Source organism: Podarcis cretensis, assembly GCF_951804945.1.
Source record: "Podarcis cretensis genome assembly, chromosome: 3".
In the NCBI taxonomy this organism is placed as follows: domain Eukaryota; kingdom Metazoa; phylum Chordata; class Lepidosauria; order Squamata; family Lacertidae; genus Podarcis; species Podarcis cretensis.
The window spans coordinates 53,345,232-53,371,966 of NC_137172.1; the positions used below are offsets into that span (position 1 = coordinate 53,345,232).

General features: G+C 45.8%; 1 long non-coding RNA gene across 1 annotated transcript in view; it reads right to left on the minus strand.

Annotated features, from left to right (window-relative positions):
* Positions 1-26,735, minus strand: part of LOC307213794 — a 54,565-nt gene that overhangs the window by 11,671 nt on the left and 16,159 nt on the right. The window contains exon 2 of the long non-coding RNA XR_013837693.1: positions 17,193-17,313. This is a non-coding gene — a long non-coding RNA (uncharacterized lncRNA). The remainder of the gene's footprint in view (positions 1-17,192; positions 17,314-26,735) is intronic.

A 26,735-nucleotide genomic window follows, 5' to 3' on the forward strand; every position in this document is an offset into this window, starting at 1 on the left:
CTCTTTTCACCTTTTCTAATGGTGGGACACTAGCAGCAGAGATACTTTCCTCGACAGCTAGGAGGGGGTTTCCTAGGGCAGACCAACACCCAAAGGGAGAGAGATCAACAAAATCTCTTTGGTTCCTGAGATGCCTTCTGAGGAACCATAGGATTGCACTTTGAGGCATGTGAACAGCTAATTTCTTCTAAATGTTCTTGACAATTTATCCTTTCATGAGGTTCGCTGCATCTAATTGCATTTTCTTTCTCATCTGTTAACCATCATTATGTCAACTGTATTGCCTGTATTTATTACTACTAGCACAATTTTAAAATAAATATATATGTATATATTACATTTATCCTGATAGAGGTGAGATCATAGTGAGTCCATAGAAGCATGAAGCAGAATCCAGGCAAGAGGCTGTCGAAAGAGTTTGCGAGTGGAAACATGACAGGCCTATTAAAGAACGTGAGTCATAAATGGAAGTCATGCAGCGCTGATGCAAGGGGGGGGGGGTTGGACACAATGTATTGGGGGTTTCCACACCAGTAGCAATATGTAGGAACAGATTTACAGGATAGACCAAGAATCCTGTCAGATTTAATGAGGAACACAACAGAGTGGCGCCTGCAGCTTTGTACAGCCAACTTATTTGCTTATTCACTCCAATGGGAGCTTCCTCTCCCAATGCAAATTGCAGGCATGGGGAACTCAACCCAGAGTGGGACCACTGCAGAGGATATATGTATCTTTTTTATGTATATTTGTATTTATCAGTAGATGCTAAATAGTGACACTAAATAGCCGTTGATTATGAGGGTTATAAATTGTGTAAATACAGACATAAAATATTTGCTTCAAGCTTATTAGGGGCTAATTTGTTATGTTTATCTATGGGGCAGTACATAGCTGCTTTATCAAGCGGGCAGAAGTGGAACGAAATGTAGATCAGGCCTGGTTCATGCCATTAGCAGTGCTACAAACCTGCCTCCATACCCAGTGGCGTAGCGTGGGGGGTACGGGGGGGGGGCAGCCGCACCGGGCGCAACATCTGGGGGTTAGGGTTGGGGGCGCAAATCCACGGGTTAGGGGGCGCAAATCCACGGGTTAGGGGGCGCAAATTACTTGCCTTGCCCCGGGTGCTGACAACCCACGCTACGCTTCATTTCACTCTACAGTTTGGGTCCCCAAGAGGGATAAAGAGCAGGAAATAATTTATTGCCAAAAGATCACAAAGGAAACTGTGCTAATTATTCAACCCAAACACTGAACTCTTAATTTCCTCACCACTATTGCCCTATTCTTTCAGATGACTTGCTGAATCAACATACTGGCGAACGAAGAGCCAAAGAGTTTCAAAATGCTAAAAGCAAAATTGCCTTAGCAATACTCCGTGGGTGGCCACTAATAAAGTCCTAGATGGGACCAGACAGTTGGACCTGAGACATGCAGCCCTCCTGTGGGCTACGTTCCTGCGATGCTTAAAGTGTTTTTACTGCTAGTTTCCTTCCTCAAGCAGAGCACCAGCTGTAAGACTTGCCACCCACTGAGCATCACTAATGCAAGTTAGTTTCAGATGCTAGCACCTAGCTTATTGGGCTGTAGCTGTCAGAGGTGATTGGGACACACAAATACCTTTTCATCAAATGTAGAGTTTCTTATTTACTCACCTTAATTCTGGGGGGGGGGGGCAACCTCACAGAACTCAGTGCAGGCTGTTCAGAAGTAGACATGTTTCAATGCCATTCACAAGGCATCGCCCACTTGATTTTAGCTCCCTTCTCCCATCCACATAGTTCACATGCTTTTGAAAATTATTCAAATATTTCCATATGTGTACATATAGTACATAAACAAGCACATCCCTTGATGAAAATCAACAGAATAATTTCACCCTAGTTAACAATTCTTCTGAATCTCTAGTGGGCTAAAAACTAAATCCAGTTCTCCATGTATGAGTTTATTTCCCTTCCCTCTGGAAGGCTGCAATCCTATATACATTAAGGTAAACCCACTGAATTCCATGGGGATTATAGCTGAGTACATAAATGGGTAAGTTTTGCCACCAGCAATGTAGTTCATCATCCTCCTAGCCAAGCTTCACTAGATAAAACATAAGAACATGGGAAGCTGACTTCTGTTGAGCTAGCTCAGTTTTGTTAGTGTTGATTGGCAGTAGCTTTCCAGTAGATGGGGGTCTATTCTAAGCCTACCTGCAGATGGTAGAGATTGAACCCAGGACCTTCTGTGTGCAAAGCAGATGCTCTACTAATGAGCTATGGCCTTTCCCCAGTATGGTGGTACCTTGGTTTAAGAATAGTCCAGTTTAAGAACTATTTGGTTTACAAACTCTGCAAAACCAGAAATAGTGTCTTGGTTTGAGAACTTTACCTCGGTCTAAGAATGGAATCCAAATTGTGGAAGGGCACTGGCAGCTGGAAGCCTCATTAGGGAAAGCGCCCCTTGGTTTAAGAACTGTTTCGGTTTAAGAATGGACTTCCGGAACAGATTAAGTTTGTAAAACAAGGTAACACTGTATTCTATTTACATTCTGTTTCAGTCCTGGATTTTAGGAACAAATTAATCATTTATTTTTCATTTTACTGTCTCAAAAGATTCCTTCATATAACATAGAAGAACTATTGGATTTAATGAGAACTTTTGGTCTGTCTTTTATTATCACAGTTATAGCTTGCTGAAACCAGACATTTTTAGGGCAGGCCCACCAAATATAACAATTGTCTGCCTGAGGTTATCCAAATCTTCAACAAGGATTATTTTGTGTAAGATTATAATAATTAATGTTTCTTTATTTACTGCTTTTCAACAAATGCAGAGAGCCCCAAAGGGCTGATGATATATACATATCTTTCTCGAGCTAAGAGCGGTTTGGTCATTGTTTCATTTATTTTTCATTTTTCATCACCTTAAATTATTTTTCTCTTAAAGCAATAGCTATATACTTTTTACCCTCTTGAATAAATATATACATATATCCAACATGATATTATAGTTCAGTTCCTTCCCCATTCAGGTGTAAATTTATGTTCAGCTAAAGATTTAGCCTTCAATCCTAAGATACTTTCAATGGCCCAGCCATCCCAGAGGGTGCTAGAAACATTAGATCTCCTTCTCTAAGGCCACAAAAAGTTGTTAAACTCTAGAGAAGGACAGCCAGTGTTGGATGTCTCCTCTTCCCTACACCATGGTACTTTCAGGGGCCCTTGATCTTCTGTTGGAGCATCAACATCAGTAAGGCAGAAAAGGTGCATGTCATGGGCAGATAGAGGGCATGTTGGTGGGAGGCAGAACAAAAGTAGGCAAGGATGGAAAGGATCCAGAGCTTTCTGGGTCTCCAAACACCACCACTCCCTGACCTGTGGGAAGAAATTAAATAAAACCAATGGGCATTATTTACAAATTAAAATACTTATACCTCACCTTTGGAATCATGGAATCCTCAAGCTGCCTTGAGAACATAGAAGTACACAATATAACTTTAAAAAATACATAGCTGTCAGAGCTGCCTCCAGGTCCCAGCTCACAGAGGACCAACGCTAGGCTGTAGTTATGTACAAAAGTCTTTATTGAGATTCAGTCTCCATTTTAAAGCCGCAGCGTGCAGCTCTACGTCCCGACCTTAGACCGGCGAAGTCCTGTCTGAGTCTCCTCCCCCTCCACACCAGTTTAAGACTCTCGCTTTGCTCCACCTCTTCCTAAATTCCTTTCTCCTCTGGGCCCTCCTGCCCGCTAGGGTCTCATCCTTCCTGGACTCCTCTGACGCTGACCCTGACGATTCTTGCCCCTCCTTCCGGCGGGCTTTAGGACCTGGTTCCCTATCCGGGCTACCTTCTGTGCCGCTCGCCTGTACCTTTGAACTTGGCGCGCGCGCCCAGCCTGCAACTTTCCTCTTAACCGTTAACTCGCTCTCCGATGGAGGCGTGGTCCACCCTGACTCATCTTCTCTCGCTGGTGGTGCATATGTGGGCTCTGACACCTGGGACTCCTCCCCCCCACTACGCTCTGGTGGGGAAGCTGGTCCTGATTTGCAACTGCTGCTCTGAGAGTCCCCGCTGGCCCCTTGCTTCTGGGGTGTCCCCCTTGGGTCGCCCCTTGCCCTGCCCATCGGCGCCCCCTTCTGTGAATCTTCCGATTCGCTGGAGAGGCTCATGGAATCTATCGGGCTGCTGTCATATTCTCCTATGCTGCCCTCGGATTGCTCCCCCTCGCTTTCCATCTCCTCTCCTCCCTGCGCTCCCGCTGAGTCCCTGACATCCATCCCCCCCTCGAAGCCCCCCCTTCCCCCCTCCCCCTCTTCTGGCGTCGGTTCCGGGTGCTCCAATGCTGTGGGGGTGCATGCCGGATACCGGTCTTCCCCCCTGGCATGCTGCCAGTCCGTGACGGGTACATCGACGTCGCTCTCCTCCGCTTCCATCTCGTTGCCGGCGTGCTCGAAACCAGGATCCTCCCCCAACCCGTCCATGCCCCCTTGTTCCCCCATTTCCTCTGGGTAGTCTGCGTGCCAGGGCCCTCTGAGCAGTCTCCTGCGCCACTCCTCCTCGGGTTGAGTGTCCCACCAATAAGAGCGCTCCGCACCCAAGTCTGAGACCGACCCCTCCGGCGAGGTAGTCTCTGGAACCGTCTCCTCAACCGAGGAGAACCCCTGAAACGTACTGGCTGAGAGTGTGGGGGTGAAAAGATATTCGTCAAAATAATCCTCCGGCATGGGCCTGTGTGGGAAGAGTGCGTGGAACTCGTCTTTGAGGTAGTGCTCCTCCACCGCATAGTACGGCACCCAGCTGTTGGCGCTGGCCGGGGCACCTTCCCTTGCGATGAGATATTCGACTCCCTCTTCCCCCCATCTCGAGTCCAAAATCTCCGTCACCTCGTTGAGTGGCCCCGCCCTCGGCGACCCCCCTGTCATGGGTGCATCTCTAAGCGGACTGGGAGCTGTTCCTGGCTCCTGAAACCTGTGAGGTGCCTTGTAGGGCGTTAGCACCGATCTATGAAAGACCGGGTGCATTCTGGAACCCTCCGGTAGTGTCAAACGGAAAACCACTGGGTTGATCTGTGCCTCGACTAGGTAAGGGCCCAACTGCTTGTGTCCTAGCTTCTTCTTAGCTAAGGATCTGGCCGGCACTGCCTGGGCCGCTAACCAGACCCAGTCCCCTACCCGTATGTCCTCCCCCACTCTTCTGTGTTTGTCTGCTTGCATCTTGTATACGTGTTTTGCTAGGTCTAACTGTCTACGGAGCTGTTCATGGACCTCCTGTAACTCCTCTGCCAATGCCTCTGCTCCCTGTGGCTCCCCCTCCCCCTCTTTCTCTAAGCCCGGGAAGGTCCTGGGATGTCGCCCGTGGTTGGCAAAAAACGGTGTCACCCCCGTGGACACGTGTTGTGTGTTGTTGTAGGCAAACTCGGCCAGGGGCAGATAGTCCACCCAGGTCGAGGGCTGCTGGTTGGCGTAACATCTCAGGTACTGCTGCATGACGGCGTTGACCCTCTCCGCTTGTCCGTTGGTCTGCGGGTGTCTTGCCGACGCTAGGTTGACCTTGACGTTCAGGATCCCCATCAGCTTCCGCCAGAAACTCGAGATGAACTGGCGCCCCCTGTCAGACAGGATAGACCGTGGCAGGCCGTGTACCTTGAACACGTGGTCTATGAACAGCTTGGCTGTCTGTTCCACTGTGGCCACCTTCGCGCAAGGAATGAAGTGCGCCATCTTGGTGAAAATGTCGACTACCACGAGTACTGCTGTTTTGCCCCTCGAGCTGGGCAGGTCAGTGACAAAGTCCAAGGCTACTCTCTCCCACGGTTCGGACGGGGTCTGTAGCGGTTCTAACAGTCCCGCCGGCGGTCTGTGTACTGGCTTGGCCCTTTGGCAGGTGTCGCACCTCGTGACGTATTCCGCGACTTCTCCCCGCATCTTGGGCCACCAAAAGTCTCTGGCTACTAATTCCACCGTCTTTTCCTTGCCGAAATGTCCGGCGCTGGGTGCGTCGTGTAGCTGTTGCAGTACTGTCGCGCGGAGTTCATCTCCCGGTACGTAGATGGCCCCCTTGCGGAGGAGCAGTCCGTCGCGTATCTGGAACTTGTCGTCCTTTGCCGTGCCGCTGCGCACCTCCTCCATCTTGGAGCGCGCGAAGGAATCTGTTCGCAGCTCGCGCCGTATCGCTTCCAGGTCTATTGTGGCAGAAGCGCATGCCCACGCCTTGGGTGCGAAAATGTGTTTGGCCGCTACCGGTGCTGCTTCCTCCAGATACTGCGGCTTCCTGGATAGCGCATCAGCCATGACGTTGTTGTCTCCGGGGATATATTCTATCCTGAAGTCGAAATCCGCAAAGAACTCCGCCCAGCGGATGTGTCTCTGGTTCAGGAACCGCGCCGTGCGCCAGTACTCCAGGTTCTTATGGTCCGTGCGAACTTGCACCGTGTGTTTGGCTCCGATGAGGAAGTGCCGCCACGCCTTGAATGCTGCATGAATGGCCAGCAACTCTCTGTCCCAGATGGTGTAGTTCTGCTCCGACTTGCTGAGCTTCCTGGAGTAGAAAGCACACGGCCTCCAATCCCCTTGCGGGTCTCGCTGCAACAGGACTGCCCCCACGGCTCTGTCGGAGGCATCCGTCTCCACCCTCATGGGCTTGCTGGGGTTCACATGCAGCAGTTGTTCCTCGGAAGCGAAAAGACGCTTGAGTTTCTGAAAGGACTGCTCCGCCTGGTCCGTCCAGATGAACTTCTTCTTCTTGGAGCTGAGGGTGTCCGTGATGGCCGCCGTCTGCATAGCGAAACCCTTGATGAACTTGCGATAAAAGTTAGCAAAGCCGACAAACCTCTGGACCTCCTTCCGATTGCGCGGGCTCTTCCAGTCCAGTACTGATCGTACCTTGGCGCTGTCCATGGCGATTCCCTTGTCGGACAGCTTGTAGCCCAGGAAATCCACCTCCGTCATGTCGAACTGGCATTTCTCCAGCTTGGCGTAAAGCCTGTGCTCCCGTAGTCTTTGCAGGACTTCCTTGACATCTCTCTCGTGAGCCTCCTGCGATTCCGAGAAGATCAGAATGTCGTCCAGGAAGCAGACGCACTTCTTGTATAGGAGCCCCGCTAACACGTGATGCATGAAGGCTTGGAAGCAGTGGGAGCCATTTTGTAAACCGAAAGGCATAACCCTATACTCATAGGTGCCCAAGGGCGTGAACATGGCCGTCTTCCACTCGTCGCCCTCCCGCATGCGTATAAGATTGTACGCCCCTCGTAGATCCAGCTTGGTGAAGATGCGTCCCTTCCTCACCGTCGCGAGCAAGTCGTCGATCTTGGGCATCGGGAAAGCCGTGGGCTTGGTTTTCGAATTTAAAATTCTGAAATCAACTACAAGCCTCTTCTGGGGCGTGTCTTTTTTCTTCACAAAGAAAACAGGACTGCCCCCCACTGCTTTGGATTCTCGGATGAATCCCCGCTTCAAATTGTGATCTATGAACTCCCTGAGCTCTTGCAGTTCGTCTTCAGACATGGAGTACAGTTTTCCGGTCGGCAGCGTTGCCCCCGGCAGGAGGTCAATCTTGCAGTCGTAGGGTCTGTGGGGAGGCAGCTTGTCCGCTTCCTTCTCGCAGAAGACCTCCAAAAACGCCTTGTACTTGTCGGGTACAGCTTGCAGCATGCCCAGTTGTAGCTGTGGGTCATCCTCTTGCCCCTCGTCCTCCTGGTTAGTCATGATGCAATGTTCTGCGCAGTAGGAGGAGCAGAAGGTCAATTTACGCTGGTACCATGCCAATGCCGGGCTGTGCCTGTCCAACCAGCTCATGCCCAACACTATGGGCGTGTCTGACAGTTGGGTGACGTTGAAGCTGATGACTTCGCGGTGATTTCCAATGCGCATCACCATTGGCGGCGTTTGCTGTACCACCTGTCCCCCCAGCAATTCTCTTCCATCGACTGTCACTACTTTCAGGGGCATCGTGGCAGGCAGGAGCGCTATGCTATGTTGCTTGATTAAATCCACCCCCATAAAGTCTGCATTGCTACCAGAGTCAATGGTAATAGGCACTTCCATGGTGAGCCCATTGGGAAGCTGGAGTGTTGCGGTGAGCTGCACCACTGGTTTGGGCGGGAGGGGGTCTGTGGGCTGTAAGATTCCTGGGGACTGCTTCACTGATTCGTCTGGCTGGGCCCCAGCGGCTCTGCTTCCAGCCAGACTTCGTCGTTTCCCTGCTGCGGTTCCCTCTGCTGAGCTGCTTCTGTTACTTTTGCTGAGGCTGCATTGTGCTTGTGGAGCCTCTGGGGGCACTCTTTTGCCAAAAGCTGAGCACTTTCGCAGATGTAACACTTCCTGTTCCCTCTAGGAGGCTTCACCTTGGCTGCTCCTGGTGTGAGGGCTCTGGTCGCTGACTGAGCCTTGGCACCACCTATCTCCATCGGCTCCTCTCCCCCTCCCAGTGGAGGCGTGGATTGAGCGCGCGCTGAGTCTCTGGGGAAGAAAGGAGGTGCCCTTGCTGGCGTGCGTCCCCAACGCCCTTCATCTTTGCTCCAGGGACGTTCTTCCAGCCGCACACCAATCGTCAACGCCTTCTGGACCACTTCTTGAGTGCTCCGTGGCCTCTCCCCCCTTGCGATTTCGTCTTTCACAGCCCCGTTGAGCCCCTCCCAGAACAGGTCCCTGACGGACGCTGAGTCCTTTTCCCATCCCAGCGCGTTGACCAATGCAAAAAAGCGGGAATGATATTGCCTTACAGTGGCTCTGCCTTGTTTCAGACCGTGAATCTCTTTTCTAGCGACATCTACATCTATCTCCGATAAAAAACAATCGTCCATCGCCTTAATGAAGGCTTTTGCGTTTTGGAGGGCTGGATCATTATCTCTCCACAGATTGCGCAACCATGCTTTAGCTTCTCCATGGAGATGCGTTAGTATGAAGCCTACTTTCTCCTGCTCATCTCTAAAGTCCTTCTCCAGCAACTTTAGCGCAAAAACTACGTCTGCTCTGAAGTTAGGATATTGCTGCAGACTCCCATCGAAATGCGACACCAGGCTCCCCCCTCTCTTCCCGAGCCCGATCCCTTCTGATTTGGCTGCCGGTGGCCCCTGTTTAGTCAACATTTCCAACCTGTTTTGCAGATCCTTGCAGACAGCATCTGATTCCTCTTCTCTCCTCCTTGCCGCTCGTATTTCTGCGTTAAGTTGTACCACGGCTTCTTGCAAAGCTGCCAGTCGTTCTTCTGTAGTCATCTTGTGCTGCTTTTGTGAGCTCGCGAAGCACCAATCTTCGCCCCTCGCTGCGTCCTCTCACGTTGCGAGGTTCTTTGAAATTTGAGACAGGACTTACTGTCAGAGCTGCCTCCAGGTCCCAGCTCACAGAGGACCAACGCTAGGCTGTAGTTATGTACAAAAGTCTTTATTGAGATTCAGTCTCCATTTTAAAGCCGCAGCGTGCAGCTCTACGTCCCGACCTTAGACCGGCGAAGTCCTGTCTGAGTCTCCTCCCCCTCCACACCAGTTTAAGACTCTCGCTTTGCTCCACCTCTTCCTAAATTCCTTTCTCCTCTGGGCCCTCCTGCCCGCTAGGGTCTCATCCTTCCTGGACTCCTCTGACGCTGACCCTGACGATTCTTGCCCCTCCTTCCGGCGGGCTTTAGGACCTGGTTCCCTATCCGGGCTACCTTCTGTGCCGCTCGCCTGTACCTTTGAACTTGGCGTGCGCGCCCAGCCTGCAACTTTCCTCTTAACCGTTAACTCGCTCTCCGATGGAGGCGTGGTCCACCCTGACTCATCTTCTCTCGCTGGTGGTGCATATGTGGGCTCTGACACCTGGGACTCCTCCCCCCCACTACGCTCTGGTGGGGAAGCTGGTCCTGATTTGCAACTGCTGCTCTGGGAGTCCCCGCTGGCCCCTTGCTTCTGGGGTGTCCCCCTTGGGTCGCCCCTTGCCCTGCCCATCGGCGCCCCCTTCTGTGAATCTTCCGATTCGCTGGAGAGGCTCATGGAATCTATCGGGCTGCTGTCATATTCTCCTACACTGCCCTCGGATTGCTCCCCCTCGCTTTCCATCTCCTCTCCTCCCTGCGCTCCCGCTGAGTCCCTGACAATAGCATTATGTAATGGTTCTAGGGGGTTGCTCATGCGTAAGTTGCCGCCACTCTTGGCTTGGTTGCCTGGTTGAACCCTTTCTGTCTGGACAGCCCTTCACTATGTGGCTGTCTCAGTCGCTGGCAGAATCCGTCAGTGGGCGTTTCTTAAACTTCTTCCAGCAAAAAAGTTCTTTGACGCCAAGTCTCCTCCTACTCTCCCTGCGCGGAAGTCTTCTGCGCAGGGAGAGTGTGGGCAGCGGAGTACCCGTGCTCTCCCCGCTAGTCTCCGTTGAAGAGTCCTGGAGCCTTTTCTCCGATTCCCCCATCTGCCCCCCTTCTCTCCTGGTGTTACGTTGATTTCCTTCCCCAGCAGCTGGGCTGCCTCTCTCCCTGCTGGGACCCTCTCCGGCGTGGCTCTGGAGCCTTCCCTCCACCTCTGTCTCTGATGGCAGTTCCCTGACACATTATATCCAGGAAATAATCAAACCAAATGGAACAACCCTTCTCCCCATCCAAAGAACTTCCAAAATTCTCTAAAATAGTGCTGCCTTTCCCAGGTATCGAAAACAACCATAAAAGAAGCTGGATGAACAACCTTTGTGAGGGAATTCCATAATTTTAACACATAACTCATCATATATATAGAACTACCTCTTATCTTAGAGTGCTCATTGAAGATATTATATTTTTTAGAGATAAATCAAAAGCAATTTTCTGCTTAATCTCATCCAAGTTCCAAAATAAGAAGTATAGTATTAGATTATTATCAATATTCATTGGTCTTTTCTTTTGCTCTGACCATGAATGTGAATTCCAAGGGTATCCCATTACCTTTTTGTTCCACAGATCAACAATATCTAATCCAGCATCCTAATCCAATATATGATTGCCACCAATTCCAGGTGTCAGGAATATTCAAACTCCTATATTGATCTCTCTTTTGCAAGAATTTTCAATTCTACCCCCTCCCATTATTTATAAATTTAATACATCTTATTCCATTTTAAAAAACATATTTTATCTGATACATTAATAAGTAATGTGGGAAACAGAAAAGGCAATTTCAAAGGGCCATTAGATTTTACTACATCTATCTGAGCCATCCATGATAAATTCATCTCATTCCATCTCCTGATATCCTTCTTGATTTCTTTACTATGGATCATAATTATTCTCAGAGTCTTTAAATCCACAGATAAGTTAATGCCCAAATGTTTATTTGAGACTTCTTTCCATGGAATAGAACAGGACTGTCTCCTGGAGCTTTTTGTATCGCAAACCTAGCTTTTCAAATTTGGTTTCATTTAATAAATAGCATGATGCTTTGCTACACTGGCGGAGGATTTCATTCAGTACTTCTTTTGAAGACTCTACTAGTTCTGTCAAGGAGATTACCAAACTATTGTCTGAAATTATCTGTACCTTTATCCTATCTGTTGCCTGTTGCCTGCTATAATTCTTTTTATTCCTGCTAATGAGTTAATGGTCAAAACAAATAACACAAGGAACAAAGACCACTGTTTTCCAAACAGCCACACTCTCTAAAGTATGTTTAAATAACTAACTATGTTGGGATTCAGAATTAGACATATTTACAAGCCCAGTGGAATGAAAAAATAAAAGTGCTTTTTTTCTTTTTAGCTTTCAGATCATGGTGGTGGTTGGTTTTTATACACATGTACGTTATTGAAGTGTACCTTGGTTAGATGGGTGTTTAGCAGAGGGGTGGGCAACCTTGATGTAATTTTGAAAGCTTTCTAGAAGTGATTGGTTCAGATCTCCAGCAAGAGTGATCTGTTTCTCTTCCAGCAGTCCAGACAAAGAGGGAGAGCCATCATACAGCCACAATAAAACAGGAAAGCAGAACATGAAACCTCATTTTTAATTATGAGCCTGTTACAATTCTGGAACTTCAGAGTCAGGGGTTGTTATACATATGGGAATTAGAACTGGCTAGATTTGCATTACAAACAGTTATAATTAACTGGTTTGGCATCATCATCACTGTACATAACTTCAAGAAATTGATGGGCAAGTGTGAAGAAATAACCAGTCCTCAATACTCTTCCATCAAGACTCCTTCCTTGTTGCCCTTCCTTCCGCCAGCAGGTGCAGGCTTTCTTGTTCTAACAGGTTTTGGGGAACTAATTGGTTTTAATGAAAGGGCTCATGCTTTTCCTATGTTTTAGCTATTCTTGTTTTTATCTGTAAACTGCTTTGAGTCCCTGTTAGGGAAAAAGGCAGAAAATTTAAAATGGTTTCTCCATTGAGGTGTTTGGGGTGTTAGTGGACATGTTGTGCTCCTTCTGGGGTAGTCTGCCCACCTTTAGTCCCCATCCAACACTCACCTGTGGCTCTTAGAAGCTGTCAGGATGTGACGGAGGCCACACCCTGGGAATGGATTCGACTGGCTGGCTAAACCAGGTGAGGGTAGCCGATGGGTCTCAAACACTCAGTGAGCTAGGGACTCCCCAAGCTCTGGAGGATTAAGCAGACAGGACTAATAGTGGGTCCAATAGTCAAGAAAGTGGTTTCTACACATGCTGCAGAGGGAAGTGAGGGGCAGATGAGGTCATCATCCCGGGAAGGTGGCTAATCTAGGAGAAGGAAAACTATAATCCTAAACCTCCGCTGCCTCATGGGATATCTCCGGGAGAAGAAAGATCTAAGCAGTAGACCCTACACAAATCCGGAATGGAGTCTTAAGATGCCACCTCCCAACAGCTTGGATCTTGGATGCCACCTCCCAACAGCTCCTGCAGCCAAGCTGGTACCAAACATATTGCTCTGCTTTCCTTTGAACTACATCAGCAAGGCCAAAGGGGGCAGCCCAGGACCTTCATACACTCTGCCAGGGCTTGTGCCACAGGGACGTCACTTCAGTGCTGCTAACACAGCAGTTTGACTTCACCCCTGGAGATGCACGCCATTGTCTTTCAAGACAGATAGATGCCAACAACAAAGATCTCTCCATCCCCTCTGCCTTTATTTATTATTTTATTTATTAAATTTGTACACCACCCTTCAGCCTGCAGATATCAGGGCAGTTCACAACATAAAAAAATGGGACCTTTTCCCACCAGCCATCATCAACTGGACAGTTTTCTGTGTGCAAGCACAGTGAGTGGTGAGTTTTGAGAAACCATGGCTATCAAAGTCCTGCTTCCTCACAACAGTTGCTGTCTTCAGCTGCTCCAATTTCATGCACCAACCTACAGCCTCTGAGCCTACCTTCAGTTGCCAGAAGGGCTTCATGGTAGCTTGGGAAGCAGCAGGGCAGCTAAGCATAGCAGCTGTCGGAAAGCAACAGGAAAACAGAGGGAAGAATTCTAGGGACATGACTGAGTTGTAATTGTGATCAGGTTGATTAGCAAGTCTGCCACACCTGCTGGGACCAGACGTCAGCAATGACTGTTCCCCCACCACACACACACACACACACACACACACGGCTTTGTCCTCTGGAAGCTCATCAGCTTGGTTTTTATTTTTTGTGCAATGTACATCTTTCCAAGGATATCTCACTTAAAAATTTGCATCAGTGATTTGCAGAAGGTTGAGATTCCCCAAAGAATCATGGTTTAATTGCTGTTATTATCTTCATAAAGCTGTCCAGGGTGCATGTGTGTGCTTTTATCCCGTGGTTATTTAAAGCTTATCTCAAAGACATTGATAGCAGTGAAAGTCTAGTAGAAGACTGCAGTCCTGGATTTCCACTAGCAGAGTTATGGTAAAAATAATAGGACTCCTAAATCAATCATTGGCTTTCTCTAATTTATGGCATTGTTGTATTTTCAGGCCCAGCCGTGGCATACACAGCACATCATTATGGGGGAAAGCAGTTACTCGATAATATAAAAAAAGATAACTGCAGAGATAGTTAGTGCCAGCCCTCTGAAGAAAAAAATAAAATACTTAGACAACGGGTAGAAAGTCAATATTATAAATTGACATGACAAAAAAAAACACCACCCTGAGATGCCTTAATAAAAAAACAAAACACAGCCCCCCCCAAGCTTTAAGAGTTCACATTAGTTTTAACAAGTTGCACAATGCAGTTGATTATATGATACATAGCAGAACTTTCAAAAGTGGAATGAGATGTTGTTAGACATCTTGAGAGTTTTGTGGTGGTAGGAAATGCCCAGCTCTTGACAATGGACCCATGTGATTTGGTGGCACCCAATTCCATCCCTCACCCACAGAGTATTTTCTGCCAAATGGTGGATCTGCAGCCCACCAAGAGCAAGAACTAGAGATCTAACCACTCAAGTCAAACTTCCATTTGAAAAATGCTTTGAAATTTCATGAATTGAAATTCATGAAATTCATTTCAGTATTATGGAAGGTGTTGTATCTACTGCTCAAGCTGTTTTGCTAATTTCTAATGGAGCTGTGTCCATGATGTGCCTTCAGACATCTCCATCAAACATGTTGGATGCTAGAGCATTCCTCCAGGCCACCCTTCCTCCACCTGATGCCTACCAGATGTTGTGATCTACAACTTCCACCAGCCCCAGTCATTGCTTTAGGCAATGACTACCTCAGTTGTTATTTGGGAATGAAACCGGAAAGCTATCTGTGACCAAATGAGAAGCCGTGATGACTTAAGGGTTTTCATGACCATTCCAGCATATTTGGAAAACTTGGAGGGTATGAAACTGCATCATGATCTAGTCACAACTACACATTGACAAGGAGCCCTCTGTGACTTCTAAACAAAGCACTTGCTGCTAGACACCCTGGTGTACAATATAAGAAGCCAACACTCTCCATATGCAGACCAAAGGGAAGCCACGTTAATGAAGATGGTTCTGTTTTGGGAAGTTCTGCATTGCACCTCTTCTAAGCTGAATTTCCATAGGACATATAGGTCTGTAGCACTTATGGGAGAGCTTCTGTTTAAGTCAGTGCAAGACTGTGATTTTAAAAGCATTTAGGACTATGCATTTGTTTCTTTTGCTTCTTTACATATACATTCAGATGTGCAGATTTTATGGAAATTTGCATCATGGAGTCATGCCCTGAGCCCTTTAGGTATTTAGCAATGTTCCTTGTCACTACTGGAAAGCTATACCTGTGGTCACCAGCTGCCTCATCTCAGATTGTAGAGGTATCTGAAGAACAGCCTTTGCCAATCATCTTAACACAGGGGCAGACTGATGTAGGAACTTCAGTACCTAAGGTTGAGTAGAAACCACACATTGAAATTAGAGTGAAAGCACATTTCCCCTCCCAAAGAATCCAGAGAACTACAGTCCACCCTCTCAGAGAGCTACAGTTCCCAGCACCCTTAAACTACAGTTTCTAGGATTCTTTGGTAGAAGCCATGTACTTTAAATGTATGGTGTATATGCTGCCTACATCCCACGACGTGTAGGCCTTTAAAGGCATTTCTATGAGGTATATACTACATCTAAAAATCCAGCTCTCTTCCCTGCCACTGTCAAGTTACCTGAAGCTTCAGAACAGTATGCATCAGTCTGGTTTGGCACATAAGCATGTAATTCGTACAAATGGCTCATGAGTTACCAAAGTGAATTTAAAGTGGACGCCATGAATTGTGAGATTTATTTATAAAGGTCTCCTGATGAGGTAAGAATAAGATATCAGGATGTGAGGTAACATGCAAAACAGAGGTTCTCTGCATGAGATGAAAGAAGAATCTTAGCCCTAACAAAATGGCAAACAATAGGAAAAGTAAACCCCACTGAATTGTTCCTAGGGCTGCATATAAAAAGCATCTGAGTTGGAAAATCTGCCCGTGCAATCCTCTGCAAACTAACCTGGGAGTAAGCCCCCTTGAATTCAAGGGGGCTTATTTCTAACTAACCATGTCTAGGATTTTGCTGTTAGGCTTCAATTCTGTACCTGGTTTCTTGGGGGTAAGCCCCATTGGACTCAATGGGACTTCATTTTAAGTGGGGGTATATAGCATCACACTGCTAATCTGCAGTTTCTTCTTATCTGGGGAATTCCTTTAAAATTCTGCTTCTGGGTTTTTATTCTTCCCTCCTCACCTTATTGTTTACAATCTCACTTAAAGTGCACTGTAATTCATGAGGCCCTGCTTGGATTCTTGAAGGTCACTCGGGTCTCTGTATGTAGTCATACAATTCTGTTTTTCAAAGGTCAGCGGGGGGGGGAGCAAAACTCTCCTTTTGGCCTACTCTGGCTCTGGAGTAATCTGATACTCTAGGAATCAATATATTCTCGAGACAGCGTTCCATAGAAAATGTAAACCTTAATGTTATCTGATATTTGGGTTGTACAAACTCAAGCAAATTGCCGAAACTATAATCCCAGGCTGTGAGTCGCTGGTCCAGATCTAATCAGTAACATGCTCTTCTGTCCATCAGCAGCATTTCTGGTGTAGCAGAGGAAGAATGGCTTGTGCATTACTGCAGTTTTGTTTTTTGGTTTAATAAGATGTGTAGAGGACTGACTAATGCTACATAATATTAACAAATTATTAGAGCATTTTAAAGCAAGTAAACTATCCTATACCGTTAGCTCATCTGGGATGGTGATTAGCTTAGCGGTAGAATGCATTCCTGGACTGCAGGAAATCCCAGTTCATTCTCTGATAACTTCCATTAAAAGAACTGCAAGGTTTGGGAAGGCCAGAGAGCAACTTCTACTCAGTGTAGATTGCACTAGCTATGGGGGAAAGGGAGGGGGAGAGAGATGGATAGGGAACTACTGGCAGATTGCTGAATACTGTAAAGCAGATTGGTAGGGATTTTATGAGTGTTTGTGACAAGGAGTGCTTGTGTCATGGGCCAAGGGGAGATGCCTTGGTGAGAGTGGTCAGACAGGGAAGAGTGGGACAAGACTGGAGCACTGAAGGGACTCAACCCAGGGGAGGGGACCAGCAGAGTGGGGGGACAGTGAGCAGAACTCATTGGTGATCTCTGACTCACGGCAAGGGGCAAATAGGTTGCATTGTCATTGGATACTCCAAGTGCAGCATCCCAACTGATCAAACACTGCCTTCAGCACCACCCCTCTGCCAGTAAAGAATCACCTCTTTCAGTGGAGAGACTAAAAGATAAATCTTACAGTGAGATGGTCTCATCGTACCTACCTCCATCATCAAGGACAAGGAGACGAGTGCACCAGCACAGACTGCCTCCTCCACACACTCACCCTACTTGGCAGGCTGCTTGCTTGCCAAGATCTGAGCCTCAGACATCAGCCACATGAATGAAGGTGCCCACTCTGCTCTTCAAAAGGGGTGTGTGTGGGTGTATCGGGCGAACAGTCATTGCTGATGATGTCTGGTCCCAGCAGGTATGGCAGAGAGAGAGAGAGAGAGAGAGAGAGAGAGAGAGAAATGTTGAGTCAGCATCTTAGCTTCTGCCTAGCCATATACTCTAGAGCTCCGCCATACTTTTTGACTTAGTAACCTGTGACCAGACTTACATTTGGACACTAGCAGATTGTGGAATAAAGCCTTCTGCATGAGTGAGAACCAATACAGCTTGCAAAACACAGGTGGGTTTTCAGGACAAGAGAGGTGGTGTTCACCTCTTTGGGGCCTATTCAGGTTCTCCTGAATATTCTTCTGAGAGGACAATGCTGTGGTGATTGTATATAACCCCAGCCAATGATACTGATTCATTAAATGTGTCTATCATGGGAGAATCACTATGCAATGAGAAGTGATGATAAACGGTGACCATCAGTCATGACATTTCATCTGTTGACTAGCAATAGGGAAGCTTGAAGAATTCAATAAAAGTCAACTCTGATGCAAACTGACTTGATCTATAGCTCCTGGAATAATGTGTGGATCAGATCATAATTACGCTTTGGATTTCATTCTTTGAATGTTGTGGTGGACAGATCTCAACTCAAAAAATGTACCAAAATGTTATTTAAAATGTGTATTTTAGAATGAAATAGGTTATGAATGTATATATTAAGATAAGATACATATCTGAATGCGTATTTTGTGAGACAATGCATTTTTTTGAATTTTCGTGCAGATTGATTCAGAAATGGGATGAAACAGATTTGTTCATCACTAACAGCAATAGCTGTTTCACATGCTGGAAATCATCACTTGATATTGTCATCATTGATGGATGGTTTTTCAAGTTCTAATTCATGCAAATTGTGAAGTCATCCAACTTTCAAAAGTGAAGTTCCTTTGAGCTATAAATATAATCAGGCTATCAAAAATAACCAGATGGAGACATTCTTTATCCAAGCAAACAAATACTAGAAAAAAACCAGAAACATGCATATATATATATATATATATATATATATATATATGAATATGCATTGAGCACAGTTTGAGGATGTTCTTAGAAACACCTGGCTCCTGCCAATAATTGCATTTGTGGACCCTTGATTGTAAAAATTGACTGGTCTGAAATCTGCTGTTGTAATTATGGTCTTCCATGGTTGCATGGATTCTCAGCAAGCTCTTTCATTTAAAAATGTCCCGCTGAAGTCATTCTTTAAATATTTTCATGCTTCAAAGAGGAAAGTGTCTTGGAGCCAATACTTTTTGGGAAAGGCTACCAGAATGAAGGCTGTGTGATTTCATAATGGCTTGTGCTTCCAGACAGCAGGAATTCAAAAGGTCCTGGGAAGAAGCAGAAACCAAAGATCTGATGAGATGAAAGCATTAAAAAAAAAAAACCTTCCAAAGTGGAATAGTTCAATATGTATTCCAATATGTATTCTTTTTTAAAGGGGTGCAAAAAAATTCTTGCCCTTACCTAAATCTGCTCTTGGAAACTGAACAGAAATCCCTAAATCAGAACTACTAAAGTTTGGTTTGGAAGGAAGAAAAGTTCAAAGCTAAAATATTTCAGTCATGATGAATTTTAAAAAGGAAGAGTTCAGTATTTTTTCTGAATTAAAGAGAAAATTCACCTGTTTGGTTTTTGTCTGGTTTATTTCTTCTGATAGTGTACCATTTGACAAGATAGATACTTAAGCAGGGAACAGAAAAAGAACCCACTAGCTAAAGTATTTTTTGCCATCTTCATCAGGCAGAAGCATGACTGCTGCATGCTGAAGATAAGTAGAACATACATGGTAGGCAATGCCTGCCTGCCTGCTCTACAAGTCCTGAGAAAGACAGAAGGTGACAAGGTTCTGTGAGTAGTAGATCTTTGCAAAGCCAATGTGAGAACTTTAGAAAATGAGGCAAAGCAGAAATACGTGGGGCCATCCCTCCACAGTCAATAGTTTAATTTTCCATAGTCAGTTTACTAAGCAATTGCCATTGACATATCTAACACAGCTACACAAAATTAACTTAGTGATTTTTGTAGTCAAATTGCCCTAAATAAGTTTTCATTTCTCAAAAGTGTACACGTACTGCACTCTCTCACTCTCATTTGTATATACAATGGAACCTTGGCTGTCAAAGGTAATCTGTTCTAGAAGACCGTTCGACTTCTGAAACGTTTGACGACCGAGATGCAATGGGCGGTTGGCAAATTCCATTGAGAAAATGGAGAAACCCACCTCGGAAGCTGTTTGACTCCCGAGGCGCATTTGAAAGCAGAAGCATTCACTTCCAGGTTTTCAGCCTTCAGGTTCCGAATAGTTTGGCTTCTAAGACGCTCAAAAACCAAGGTTCCACTGTATATATAAAGTATATATAAGCATTCCAAAAACTGGAATATGCTGTAGATTAGCTTGGAACCAAAAGTATGGGTAGGATGGAGAATTGTGTTCAGATTCCCTAGCCACAGGGGGTGAAATGCGGAAACAGCAGATTAAAAGTGGGTTTGATTATATGACTCAGAACAGAAAGGAACATTGTACAAAATGCCTAGTACGGGTAGAATAAAGGATAAGAAGCCACAAACTGTAGATTAAAAAGAAGGCCCCTTTCAGATATCTAAGACACAGAAATGCTCCATCTGGAGCAGGACTCCCCTGTCTTTTACTGTTTGTGATGAAAAAGTAGGGAATGTGCTTGTATATGGAATGCACATGTGAAAAGCACAGAAGGTAAGTTGTGTGGCTCCTGAACACCCCCCACCCCCACACAAAAGCACCTAATGCAGTTTGCATTTGTTCATCTGAATACAGTCCCAGACTTTTCAGTCTGGAAGGAACTGAAAAGACTGTTTATATGTGCTACAACAGGTGCAAGGATGCTCCTTGCCCAGAATTGGAAAGATGACAAGATACCTACCAGGGTGGATTGGCAGATGAAATTATTGGACTATGCAGAGGTGGCAAGATTCACCGGATAAATCAGAAATCAGGAGGATCAAAACTTCAGTAAAGGGGATAAATTTATATAATATCTGAAAGATCACAGTAAACACTTGAACTCTTTGGCAGGTTGTAAATAATTCTTGCAATGATATATTGACCTTGGATACAATGGAGGATTGTAAATTAGATGGACTTATAATATGCAGTTTAAAAAGCTTCCTGAAGAACCCATGGAGGGGAGGAGGGAAGTCTCGAGATTCAGAAGAATCTTGTGTAATTTTTATTATTTGTGATTATGAATGTGAATGAATTTGTAAAATCAAATAAAAACTTTTTTAAAAAAAGAATACAGTCCCAGACAACAAACACTTCAGGCGTAAGGGGGCAGAGACAGCTAATGATTAGCAAAATTTGCAGACTAACATCTGATGACACCACTGTGTAGATTTCAGCCACTGACCTCAAAGTTTCCAGCACTACTTGCCAATCCCCTGAAACAGAGGTTCCCAAATTGTGGTCTGAAGGCAGCTGCTTTGTCACATGATGCTGGCTCCCTTCTGCATTTTAAACTGGGACATCATATCATCTAAAATTACACCAAACAATTTTTGAATACCTTTTTTACATATAACCAGCTAGCCACTGTCACAACAGCAGTGGGAGTGCGATTATGAAAATGTCCAGGTAGGCATCATGTTTCTCAATACAGTGAACAGATATGAGATCACTTTCCCCTGCTAACCTTGTAACACCTCAGAAATGGATCAGGGTTCTTTCCTAAAACAGATAATTTCCCTATGCAACCTGAGACTCAAGAAAAGATCAGGAAAGGAAAGGGTGTGTGGGATTTGGTGGAGGCCGAATGAGAGAGAAGGGAAAGAGAAACCAAGAACCCTTTGTCAGATCGGTTTTTATTCCAAGACAGAAGAATTCCAGTACTTGTACATACATACATGCATGCATACATACATACATACATACATACATACATACATACATAATTTTATTTGTATGCCACCTTTCCACAGTTCAAACCATGCTCAAGGTGGCTTTCAGCATGAAATAATGTGTAACTACAGCATAACAAAAGGTAAAAGGTTAAGGTAAAGGGACCCCTGACCATTAGGTCCAGTCGTGGGCGACTCTGGAGTTGCGGTGCTCATCTTGCTTTATTGGCCAAGGGAGCCGGCGTACAGCTTCCAGGTCATGTGGCCAGCATGACTAAGCCACTTCTGGCGAACCAGAGCAGCACACGGAAACGCTGTTTACCTTCCCGCCGGAGTGGTACCTACTTGCACTTTAACGTGCTTTTGAACTGCTAGGTTGGCAGGAGCAGGGACCGAGCAACAGGAGCTCACCCCGTCGTGGGCATTCAAACCTGCCAACCTTTCGATCGGCAAGTCCTAGGCTCTGTGGTATATCCCACACCACCACCCGTGTCCCTTTTAACAAAAGGTAGTTATAAACAATAAATAAAACATTGAAACAATACATAGCCAAACTGGAACATTTCCACATAAATCACAAGAAGATCTAAAATAAAGAGACAAAAAATGTACAGCAACAACAGCAAACAACATTCCAGCCCAAGAGTCTGTTCAGCAGCCTCAGGTTTTGTAGATGGAGTCAGTCCAGATCCCCATTTTTGCAGGCCACATGGGAAAAAGGCCTGCAAGGCATGGAGCAGGACTTCCAGACTCACAGCCAAGATGGTCTCACCTCGTTCATGGCTGGTTTTTTACTAGGCACCAAGTTTCTTCTTTGAGCATAGCCTGGAAGAAATGCATAGAACCATAGAACTGAAGTGTTGGAAGGGAACCCAAGGGACATCTAGTCCAACTCCTTGCAATGCAGAAATCAAAACTAAAGAATCCCAGACATATTACCACCCAACCTCCATTAAAAAAACCTCAAATGAATGAGTGTCCATCACCTTCTGAAGTAGTCTGTTCCACTGTTGAACAGTTCTCGCCATCAGAAAGTTAGTCCCAACATTACCGTAAGTTAGAATCTCCTTTCTTGCAGTTTGAATCCATTGGTTGGAGCCTTACACTCTGGAGCAGCAGAAAACAAGCTTACTCCATCTTCCATGTGACAGCCCTTAAGATATTTGAACCTAGCCATCATATTGCCACTCAGTCTTCTCTTCTGCAGGCTAATTCATTAGCATCTCTAAATAGAGAATTAGAAGACAGGTGCTAAGGAGGAGTAGGCCCACTGTGGATCTTTGAAAAATCCAGTCTAGTGCACTGTCAAGTCTTTGAGGCTGCATTCCTAAAATTGTATTAAAATGCTAGAAAATGCAGCTTATGAAACATAATGCCATAATAAATTAGTCTGTAAGGTGCTACAAAACTGGTCGGTGTTCCTGTCAACCCATCTGTATGGTACACTTAGTGCTGAAAGTGGGATAGAACGGAGTCCAATGTTGCCTTGCTTTGTTTTAAAAAGACTCAAAACCATCTCCCTTTTTTCAGATCTGGTGTAATCTAAAGAAAAACCGCCCCACAGCCCATCTCCATCCCACTTGGAGCACTGAGACAGGGCCAGCCCACCCATGAGGCAAGGTGAAGTGACTACCCCAGGCAACAGGATCCACAGGGGCTCTAAATCACAGAAGCTGCTCTAATACACCAGATGCCAGATTATTATGAAGCAGCAGTTAATTTCTGTTCTGGAAGATGCTATAATTCAGACATTGCTGCACCTTGTTGCACTTAACTGAAAGGCGCTCTGCACATGCTCAAGGATGGCTTTGAGCACTTCAGAAATGCAGAGCTGAGAAATAAATCCTGGAACTAAACCCAAATAAACTGGCTCAGATTATGGCCAGTTATGAAAGTGATTTATTTGGAGTAACAAACACCAAGAACCTCACATTGAAATATAGTCCCGTTCCGTGGATGCCATGTCCAAACAGGCTGGGATCTTTCAGAAGCCTGAATGGTGATGTCATAGACCACAGCCTGCTGAGGAATGCTGTGGGGCGGTTCCAAGGCAATCTTAGACGGGAAGCAGGGCAAATAAAGCTCCCTTTGCATGGTTTTTTGGTAAGGCAGCTGCATGGAGTTCAGCAGGAAGCTCTTTGTACTGCACACTCCAGTCACAGACACAAAGAAAAAGGTCAAGAGTTTCTGCATCTGTATGTGTCATATTTATGTCACCAGGAATCAAATGCTTACAAGGGGAATCTGAAATGGAGCACATGTGCTGCCAATGTGCTCCAGAGAACTAAGAATCTGGAAGGAGCGAAGGTGTGTGTGTGTGAAATCTCCCCTTGCACTTGGAGAAATTGCACAGCTAGAGAAACAATGGCTGAGGGGTAAGCTTTCAGCAAGAAGCACAGATGCGTATTCAGCTGTGCAACTTCCATTAAGGCTAATCCCCTTGACAGCCTGCCTTTAAGGATCTAAGAGGGCGAGGCAGTGCAAGTGAGGAAGGGCTATTCTTCTCCACAAATCTTGCAATGGGAAGAGAGGAACAACAGTTGAGTGGTCATCCGAGAGAATTAGGGCAAGAGGCATTAAGATTCTCCAGGGCTGTTGTTAGAAATTATTCTGCTTGCCACGATAGATTTAAATACTGAATTTGATCCAATTTGTTGCTTGTGGAATTATTACCCAGATAGGTTTGAAGGGATACGGAATGGTGGAATTGAGAGATTCTGAAAGTAATGCCAGTTGCGCTCTGGGAACAGGTCCATGGAGAGAACACATTTATTCTATTTAGATTTCTAAATAGCTGCCCCTTAAAGTGAAGGAAAGAAAACCCTGCCAGGGTCATAGGATGGGGCAGCTGCAGGGAGCGTCTTCCACCTCCCTCCCGGAAGAGAAATCTGTGGTTACAGAAGCGGAGACAAGGATAGGCGAGAGGGAAATGAGAGGTGGCATCCTATAATAATGCTTTGTGCGTTAAATATTTATGCCCCATCTCATCATCATACTGACTCATAAGGTGACTAAGAATCATAAAAATGCATAAAGCCACAGACGTTTCTGCAGTAGAAAGACCTGACATGTTATCATATGGATTCAGCTGCTGCAGCAAATGGCATTGAAGGCTGCGGGGGGAGACAGTGGGTTGATCCAACATTGCCTCTCCATTTGCAAAAGGGTGTTGGGTTCAAAAGAAACTCCCATTTGTGGGAGGGTGCAGGCAATTTTTGCTGATCTACGCTTTCCACTGCAGCCACCCACACACCCCTTACAAGAATCTGCTCTGGAATGTTGGGGGACCCTCACAAACAGTGTGGGAACAACCTAGCTAGCTTTAAAAGAGGATTAAACAAGTTCATGGAGGAGAGGGCGATCGAAAGCTAGTACACATGATGGTTACTATGTTCTGCCTCCAAAGTTGGAGGCAGCCATGATTCTGAATACAAGTTGCTGGAAACCACAGGGGGCGACAGGGCTCATTGGCCTGATCTAGCAAGCTCTTCTGATTTCCTTATGTGGAAAGTGACACAGAGGACAGATGGGGGAATCAGTGAAAGCTGTCATCCGGTTCTGTTAGGAGAAGCCTCCAAATCCATTCTGTGAAATGAAGAAGACCTCACAGGTCCTGTATTGTTCTGAAGAATAGCAGACAGGGGGCCTGGGGAATGGATGGAGCATGGATAGTCAAGAGGCCAGGCTTCACAAGACTGATTCTTTGTTGCCTGCCACCTACCACACCGCATTACTGTAAGGGTTCATAGAGGAATAGACCAGCAGGTTATCCTGGTCTCCAGCTGTTTAGGGCATGCTTTCCATTTCACCCTTAGAGCCAGGGAAAATTCAGGCAGGCCCAGGGTATTGGTCAGAGGAGCAATAGCTGCTGTGAGCTTTCTCAGCCTCCCACTGAGGGAGAATTCAGATAGCATTCTATCAGAATTCCACCTGCCCTGTGGCTCTATAAATGAGGGGGAAGGACAGGCTGGCTTCTGTCACTGGTCAGAGGACTAAGAGCTACTGGAAGGTTACACCACATTCCTCTCAGTTGAGAATATGTGACACAACTGCCTCAACTGGCACTGGCTATTTAGGGAGGGGGGTGTCTAGAAATATTCAGGGAGATTCCATTTCTTGGTTGTTGTTTTTCCTTTTCTTAAAAAAAGAAACACACAATTTTAAATATTTCAGTAAGCCACTCAGAGCCTTCAGGACGGGAAGTGGGATATAAATCTGATAAATGAATTAAAAGGTTTAGAACGAGCAACGAAACATTAAATAGCAATCCAATAACACCAGCTGATTAAACTATCCATTAAAATACCACATACTGTATGCTAAAATAGAACTGAAATCTCCAGAGAGTGAGACCTACTTAGTTTCTGCTAGTAAAATGTTCCAGTGAAAGGGAGGGGACATCACTCAGGGACAGGGAAAATGAATAAAGTCTTTGGCATCCCAAGTGAGAGGCTCTCAAAAAGTACCAATACAGCTAGCTAAGGATGGCAGACAATTGTAATCCAGGCCAGATTTTATGGTGACTGCAGATCTGAGATTTAGGTTACACCCACACCATACATTTAATGCACTCTTGTGTTTCTTTAACAGTCATCGCTTTCCATCAAAAATCCTGGAAACTCTATTTTATTAAGGGTACTGACAACACCATAGACCTACAGGTCTCAATACCCTTAACAAACTACAGTTCCCATGATTCTTCTTTTCTATGGCATGAGGTATAAGGGTACATTAAATATATGGCGTGGAAGTGACGTTAGTCCTTAGATCTTTTGGAGAGCTCGTTGAGTTACAGGATGTACTGAGGGCTGTTCTGTATTCCCCCTCCTGTATTTATAGATGGGAAGCTGCTTGGAACAGCTTCATAGAATAGTAAACATGTTTTTTAAATGGTGCAGGAAGTGACCACATGCCACTCCTGGGTAGGGCCACTGAACATACAACAAAATGGCTGCCACCAACTGTACAACATGGGGCAACATTTTGGTACACAACATTTTGGTCCTTTGTTCATAGAATTACACAGTAAGTAATGTATGGTCACTTCCTGCATCATTTTTAAAAGCATTTTTTTACCTGGCATGGTGGAGGTGCTGTGATCTGAAGCTGCTCCAAGCGCTTCACACTGTTTAAAGGAATTAAAAAAAAGAAAGAACAGCCCTTAGTATACCTTATAAGTACTCCTCAGCTGAGGCAGGGGAGTTGACCGTTTTTATGTGCAGATTTGTTCCACACAGGAACAAAGCAGAACATAGGTTAAAATGTCAACAACTAACTGTCTCATACAAAATCAGACCCTTTCCTAGTACAGACCACCCTGCCTCTGGAGCCTGTTTGATCTTCTAGAACAGGGCAGGCTATCTGTGGGCCTCCATATATCACTGAAGACCAACTCCCATCAGTTCCAGCCAGCATAACAAAAGGTCAGGGATGATGGGAGTTGAATATGGAGGGCCACAGGCTGCCCACCTCTGCTTTATATAACCTTTGCCTGTCAGGGTAGCCTGTACTGGCTATGTGGGCAATTGGTCTCCTTGTACCTCTGAAT